This window comes from Lathyrus oleraceus, chromosome 1 (assembly GCF_024323335.1).
Source record: "Lathyrus oleraceus cultivar Zhongwan6 chromosome 1, CAAS_Psat_ZW6_1.0, whole genome shotgun sequence".
In the NCBI taxonomy this organism is placed as follows: domain Eukaryota; kingdom Viridiplantae; phylum Streptophyta; class Magnoliopsida; order Fabales; family Fabaceae; genus Lathyrus; species Lathyrus oleraceus.
Genome location: NC_066579.1, coordinates 334,031,386 through 334,039,165, shown reverse-complemented (window position 1 = coordinate 334,039,165; position 7,780 = coordinate 334,031,386). Strand labels below are relative to the sequence as shown.

The window sequence follows — 7,780 nt, the reverse complement described above, 5'->3', positions numbered from 1 at the left end:
CACTGGAGAGAGGAAAAACAATATTTATAAAATAAATCTTTCAGACCTAAAAGAACAAAATGTAAAATGTTTAATGTCTGTTCATGAAGAGCAATGGGTATGGCATAGACGCTTGGGCCACATTAGCATGAGAAAGCTATCTCGACTAAATAAACTCGAGTTAGTCAGAGGTCTACCCAAGCTGAAGTTTTCTTCAGATGCTCTATGTGAAGCATGTCAGAAAGGAAAATTTTCAAAATCATCTTTTAAAAATAAAAATATTGTTTCTACCTCTAAGCCTCTGGAAATTGTTCACATTGATTTGTTTGGTCCTGTGAAAACAACATCAATCAATGGGAAGAAATATGGACTAGTCATTGTTGCTGATTTCAGTCGCTGGACATGGGTAAAATTCTTAAAGCACAAGAGTGAGTCTCATTCTGTATTCACTAGCTTCTGTTCCAAAGTGCAAAACGAATTTGACTCTAAAATCATCAGAGTCAGAAGTGATCATGGTGGAGAATTTGAAAATAATTTTTTTGAAGAATTATTTGACTCTAATAGAATATCCCATGATTTCTCCTGCCTTAGAACTCCACAACAAAATGGAGTTGTAGAAAGGAAGAATAGGACACTCCAAGAGATGGCCAGAACCATGATCAATGAAACAAATGTGGCTAAGCACTTTTGGGCTGAAGTAGTTAATACATCATGTTATATTCAGAATAGAATCTCCATAAGACCTATTCTGGAGAAAACTCCCTATGAACTGTGTAAAGGAAGAAAACCCAACATTTCTTATTTTCATCCTTTTGGATGCTCTTGATTTATTCTAAATACTAAAGAACATCTGAACAAGTTTGATTCAAAAGCACAAAAAGGTATTATGTTAGGATACTCAAAATGCTCTAAAGGCTATAGAGTATACAACACAGAAACCAAAATTGTGGAAGAATCAATTCACGTCAGATTTGATGATAAGCTTGACCCTGAAAAGTCAAAGCTAGTTGAGAAACTTGTAGACCTGGAGATTACTCTTCCAGGTTCTGACGAGAAGATCAAAGCACCAGAAATATCTGATATACAAACTCCAGAAGGAACAAAATCCCTAGCGATCCAAAAGAAATCAAAAAGTTGCCCCAATATATGTGAAGAGTTGATTCTGGGACACAAGGATGAACCTATCCGAACTAGGTCAACCTTCAAGGTACCTGAAGAAACTCCCTTGGGACTAGTATCTCTAATCGAGCCTACTTCCTGTGATGAGGCACTTCAAGATGATGACTAGGTTCTAGCCATGCAAGAAGAGCTAGATCAATTATCAAAGAATGACGTCTGGGATCTTGTTCCTAAACCCAAAGGCACTCACATTATCGGAACCAGATGGGTGTTCAGAAACAAGCTAAATGAGAAAGGCGAAGTCGCCAGAAACAAAGCTCGACTGGTGGCTCAAGGGTACAGTCAACAAGGAGGCATGCATTACAATGAAACCTTTTCCCCAGTCACCAGGTTAGAATCTATTCGCTTACTTGTTTCATTTGCTGTAAATTATTCTATCAAACTGTATCAAGTGGATGTCAAGAGAGCATTTCTTAATGGCTATATATCAGAAGAAGTGTATGTAAATCAACCTTCAGGTTTTGAAAATTCAAATTGTCCAGAACATGTTTTTAAACTTAAGAAATCTTTATACAGACTAAAACAAGCTCCTAGAGCTTGGTATGAAAGACTAAGTAATTTTCTTCTGGAACATGATTTTATCACAGGGAAAGTTGACTCTACACTCTTCTGTAAAAACATTAATAATGACCTCATGATATGTCAGATATATGTTGATGACATCATTTTTGGTTCAGCTAACCCCTCTGTGTGTCAAGAATTCTCTAAGCTAGTGCAGGCAGAATTTGAAATGATCTTAATGCAAGAACTAAAGTTATTTCTAGGAATTCAAATCAACCAAGCTTTAGAAGCCACCTATGTTCATCAAAATAAATACATAAAAGACATTCTGAAGAAATTCGAAATGGCGGAATGCAAACCTGCTAAGACACCCATGCATCCCACTTGCATTCTGGAAAAAGAAGAAGTTAGTCAGAAGGTTTGTCAGAAGCTCTATCGTGGTATGATAGGCTCTCTTCTCTATCTGACTACTACACGTCCTGATATTTTGTTTAGTGTTTGTCTCTGTGCCATATTCCAATCAGATCCTAGAGAATCTCATTTAACAGATGTTAAAAGAATACTCAGATATCTGAAAGGAACTCCTAACCTGGGTCTGATGTATGAGAAAACATCAGAGTATAGACTATCTGATTTTTGTGATGCAGATTACGCAGAAGACAGAATGGAACGAAAAAGTACATCTGGAAATTGTCAGCTCTTGGGAAAGAATCTGATTTCCTGGGCCAGCAAAAGACAAACAACCATAGCCTTGTCCACTGCAGAAGCAGAATATATTTCAACATCATTATGCACTACTCAGATTCTCTGGATGAAGAATCAACTAGAGGATCTTCAAATCTTTGAGAGTAACATTCCTATCTTTTGTGACAATACTTCTTCCATCTATTTAAGAAAAAATCCTATTTTGCACTCCAGAGCTAAGCACATAGAAATAAAACATCATTTTATTAGAGACTATGTTCAGAAAGGGGTAGTAATGTTAAAATTTATTGATACAGACCATCAATGGGCTGACATCTTTACCAAACCCCTCGCTGAAGATAGATTCTCCTTTATCTTAAAGAATCTAAACATTCAAAATTGTCCTGAATAAAATGTGCCTCTGAGATAGCAAAATAAGACTCTGATGTAAACAGTTGAATTTTGTATCTGACCCTGATGCTACTACCAGTTCAAAGTCATCTGAGTTAGAAATCTCCAGGAATCAACCCTTTGGTATTCTTGAAGATCAGATAAAGTAAACACGTGGAGCATTATGCGTTTGACCTTGGAACTTCTAGACAGCTGTCTAGCAGTAATCAAGAAACAGTCTTTTGAGATCTCCTCGAGCAGTGTGCTGATTTTGGGATTAGACTTCATTTATGAGTTGTAATCATTCTCCCTCTAAAGTGCTTACTTGGTTTTTGTGTTAATCTCATTTCTGTGTGTCATTTTGCATGCGCCCTAATTTGGGTATTTAAACGCTTCGTTTCACAATTGCACACTTTTCACTCAGAAACACTCTTAACCCTCTTCTAATTTTTCCTCTCTCTCAAGGCATTTCTACAGTGTTAACTCAAGTTCTTCAACGTTCATATCAAGCTCATCAACATCTTCATGGATTCTCAACAACAGTCTGTGTACAACTTCTCTCAACAAATGAACTCGAATGAGCAAGCTCCTAGTTTAAGTCATCAAAACCCAGCAGTCACCGGCGTTGTTTCCACCCCCATTTACAAAGAACCTCACATTCTTGATCGTAAGCCTCATATCCATCTTGCAACACTGTTTGAAAAGTTGGAAGTGTTGTGTGAATCGTTGGTGGACTTTGACAACATGAGAAGAAATGGTGTCGACCTCACTGATGAGCTGAAGAAGCAAGGGTGGGAAAATTACTTCCAACGTCTCTATGGCCCAGTCTATACAAATCTAGTAAAAGAATTCTGGAGATTTACTGACGCTGACGATCACTACATCGTCTCGTACGTTCTGGGAGTCAAGATGGTGATCACAGAAAAATCTATTGTTGCTCTTCTGGGCATGGAGAAGGCTGGAGGAAGACGTATTTACAACATCAATCGTAGGGTAAAGTATATGTCTCATGAGATAAACCCTACAATCTTTCAACAAAGCGCTGAAGGCAAGCATTCCAAGAACAAGGAACTGCATCAGAACCTCCGGGTATGGCTGAAGATCATCTTAGGCACCATCCATCATCGCCCAACCTCCAACTCCTCAGATTACATCAACACAGATCAGAAGTGCATTATGTACTACATTCACAAGGGTCTGAAGCTCTGCCTTCCTGCACTCCTCTTCAAATATCTCAGATACTCCGTGAGAGATACCAGAAACAACATGAAGACTAGAAATTACATTCCTCTGGGGAGGCTTATTTCTGATGTACTGATTGAAAGCGGTCTCGTGGATCATCTAATACAATTCAGACTCATGGAAGACGTGATGATAGATACTGGAAGACCTCTGAACGCTCGTAATCTGAAGAGCGTGGGAATTATCAATCAAGTAAGGGTCAAACCAACTCTAGACACCTCCTGGGAAGCTCTTAAAGATCAGAGGAAGATCCCAAATGGACTCTATCTGTTCTCCAAGGTCGACCCTCCAGAGGTAGTCATGTACTACTTAGATGATCTGCGCAAACAAGGAGTAGACATCCCAGACTTCACCTTAGACTGGTTGCCAGAATTTCCTCCGGATTTCATGAAGAGGACACGAGAACCATCTGAGAAGACAAAGCAGGCGAAGAGAGCAAAGCTGGGAGAATCTTCTGGATCAAGACCTCCAGTACCTCTGGTTGGATCCCCTAGTAAGTCTGTACCTCTCCCTCCTTCTGTAATAATTAAACTAATTTCTTCCTTAATCCCTCAACCTTCGCCCATATACACAAACTCTGAAACTCCTCCCTCAACCTCCAGACCATCTAACCAACCTTCTTAAAAATTCAACCTTGCAACCACATCTCTACCTATTACAGAAGCAGAAATGCTGAACGAAACAACTTCACCCTCCTCCTCATCATCTCCAGAATCCCCACCTTACTACACCTTTTCATCTGACACTGAACCCTCTAACCCTCACTCCCCAACTTTGGCTCAGCTTCAACATCGTGCTCTGGCCTCTCAACAGCCAACACAATCTAACCCTGAACCAAAAGTTACCTCTCCACCCACAGAAATTCCAAACACAACCACTTTTGACCCTCCACCATCCAAACCAATCCACTATAAATCACAACCATTCCAACCACAAAACTCTGAAATACCCCAACCAACTACCTACGCTGACCCACAAACTCCCACACTTAACTTAAGCCCCCCCACTTCTCTACCCCAAGCCTCTGGACCAGAAAACACCATACTGACCCTTGAGGAAGCAATAAAGGTGTCAAGTCTTTGACCATCAACTCTGGCATCAGTGATGATCCCTTTGCTGTAAGGATTCACTGGAACAGAGTGATAAGTTGGATGACCTCTGAAGCCTTCAAGCTGAAAGGCCTCTCTTAGAAAGTCCGCAACGACTTCATCAGAGACGCTGAGATCAGACTCCAGGAGCGTCTAGCCAGAGAAGCGGGCAAGAAAAGAAGCTGGAGAGAAAGCAAGGCAAGAAGAACTTCAAAGGATCAAGGAATCTGAGGTCAAAGCTCTAGCTGATGCTACTACTGCTACTGAAGCTGAGGCAAAAGCCAAAGCTGCCGCTAAAGAAGCAGCCCGTCTTGCTGAAGAGTCTGCTGCCAGAGTCAGAAATGATGCATTGACTCAGGGGGAGTCCTCCACCTTCGTCCCTCTGGTACTAAATACCCTTGAAGAGCTGCAGAAAGAACAAAAGGTAGTTCGAGCCAGACTGGACCAACATGATTCTGTTAATGTCAACATTCAGAACATGCTGACCCAACTGCTTCAGAGGATGCATCTACCTCCAAACCCTTAGGCACTTAGGATTTTCTGTGTTCTTTCTGATTTGCTTGTTACTTTTATCTGATTTGCTTGTTGTTTTCTGCTTCTATGTTTGCTTTCTGCGTTCTGGTCTCTGTAATTTCTATCTGTTAATATCAATCTTTTGCTCTTATGTTTTTTTTGCTAAGTCTTTTTTATTTTGACAAAAAGGGGGAGAACTAAAAACAACTCTGATGAAAATATATATAATTCCTGTCAAACTCTGCAAACATTATGGCTTAAAGATATGTAGGAAAGTAACTAGAAACACCAAACCATGGAAGGTCTGGTAAGAACTTCTGAACTCCCAGATCTAACTCAGGGGGAGCTCACTACACATCTGATCTAAAACTCTTCTCTGAAAATGTTTCATCTCTAAATTAAATTGTTTTGTCATCACCAAAAAGGGGGATATTGTAAGAACAAAACTGGTTCTACAATAGATTTCTAAGATTTTGATGATAACAAAGGATGAAACCAAAAATGGCACTCTAACGAGAATTTTTCTAAGTATGTAGGACTCTGAACATTCATGCAGGAATCTGAACTTTCACGCTGGACTCTGAACAGTTGTGAAGGACTCTAATCACATATCAAATACAAACGTATGTCAGATACACAATATTAAAGGATCAAACACCGTTGAGAAAGAAGTACGTCCAAGAAGTTCTGATTTTCATCAAAGAAAGACAGCAAAAGAACCAGAAGCTCCAACAACTACTGGTCTTAGAATCTGATGATCAAGAAGACTAGTACTCTGAGAAGCTCTGATGAATTCAGATGTGATCACCCTCTGAAGAATAACTTCGATACAACAAGACTCTGATGAAGATTCACCAAGTCCAAAAAGAGTAACGGAAATAATTCTCACTATGGAAAGGAAGTATTTTAAGAAAGAATTTAAAAGGGAGACAAAATGGTTATAGCAAGAAACACAGAAGTAATGACATTGAATACTCACCAAAGACCAAGATTATATCATCACTCCAATGGTCCTTCTCACTACTATATAAAGAACAGTCTACCTCATTGAGAGACACAATAACAATGCACAGAAAACTCATTCATATTCTCTCTAATTTTTCACGGGCTGCTGCTCTTACGTGAAAACTCCTGTTCTAATACTTTGTTGTAATACTTGCTTACTCTTAGAAGCATCTTACATTACAAATCTATTTTGTTCAAATTATTTTTGTTCCTCAAGTGACTCTGTGCAGTCTGTATATTTGAGAGGGCTAAGAGATTATTCTCTTAGACGATTGGTTGTGTAATCTTTCAAGATTACTGGATTAAGTCCTTTTTGAAGGCGAAATCACCTTGGCCTGGTGGACTGGAGTAGCTTTGTTTTCTAAGCGAACCAGTATAAAATTATGTGTGTTCTTATTCTTTTAAAAAGCGTTTATTTTTCAAAACAATTCAAACCCCCCTTTCTTGTTTTTCTCACCTTCAAATACGATATTCCAGATATCTTCTTTCCTACTACTGAACCAGTTGAGAAACCAACCATGACTGCAGTACGACCACATAATCGTCCTCTTAAGTTCTATGCTACCCCGTCTCAACAAGAACCTCACAACAACATTGCTGCCCCTGCTATTGATTGAAACGATTTCGAGTTGAAACCCTCACTATTATCAGTTGTTCAACAACATCAATTTGCTGGAAATCATACGGACGACCATAATGAACATTTGACCAAGTTTGTGCAGTACACATACACTGTGAAGGCGAATGGTGTATCTCAAGATGCGATAAGACTACGCCTTTTTCCTTTCTCTCTAAGAGACAGAGCTTGGGCTTGGTTGCAATCCTTGCCATCCAACTCAGTTACTACATGGGAAGAACTGCTATGTTGAGAGCTCAAATCAACAGATTTTGACAAAAAGATGAAGAATCTCTCTACGACGTGTGGGAGAGATCAAAGACATGATGAGGATATGTCCTCATCATGGTCTTGAAGACTGGGTGATCATTCACACATTTTACAATGGGCTTCTGTATAACACAAGACTAACAATAGACGCAACTGCAGGCGGTGCACTTATGGACAAGCCATACAACGAAGCCTATCAACTCATTGAAAACATGGCCCAAAACCATTGCCAATGGGGAGGTGAAAGAACTCTAGTAGAAAAGCCCCAACCAAAAGGTGGAATGTACTAAATCAGTTACCTTGACCATGTCCA

General features: G+C 39.5%; 1 non-coding gene across 1 annotated transcript; it reads right to left on the bottom strand.

Moving 5' to 3' along the window:
- Positions 1–7,443: 7,443 nt before the first annotated feature.
- On the bottom strand, positions 7,444–7,549 carry LOC127116598 (small nucleolar RNA R71). The gene has a single exon (XR_007801415.1). It is a non-coding gene; the product is annotated as a small nucleolar RNA R71 (small nucleolar RNA).
- Positions 7,550–7,780: the final 231 nt, after the last annotated feature.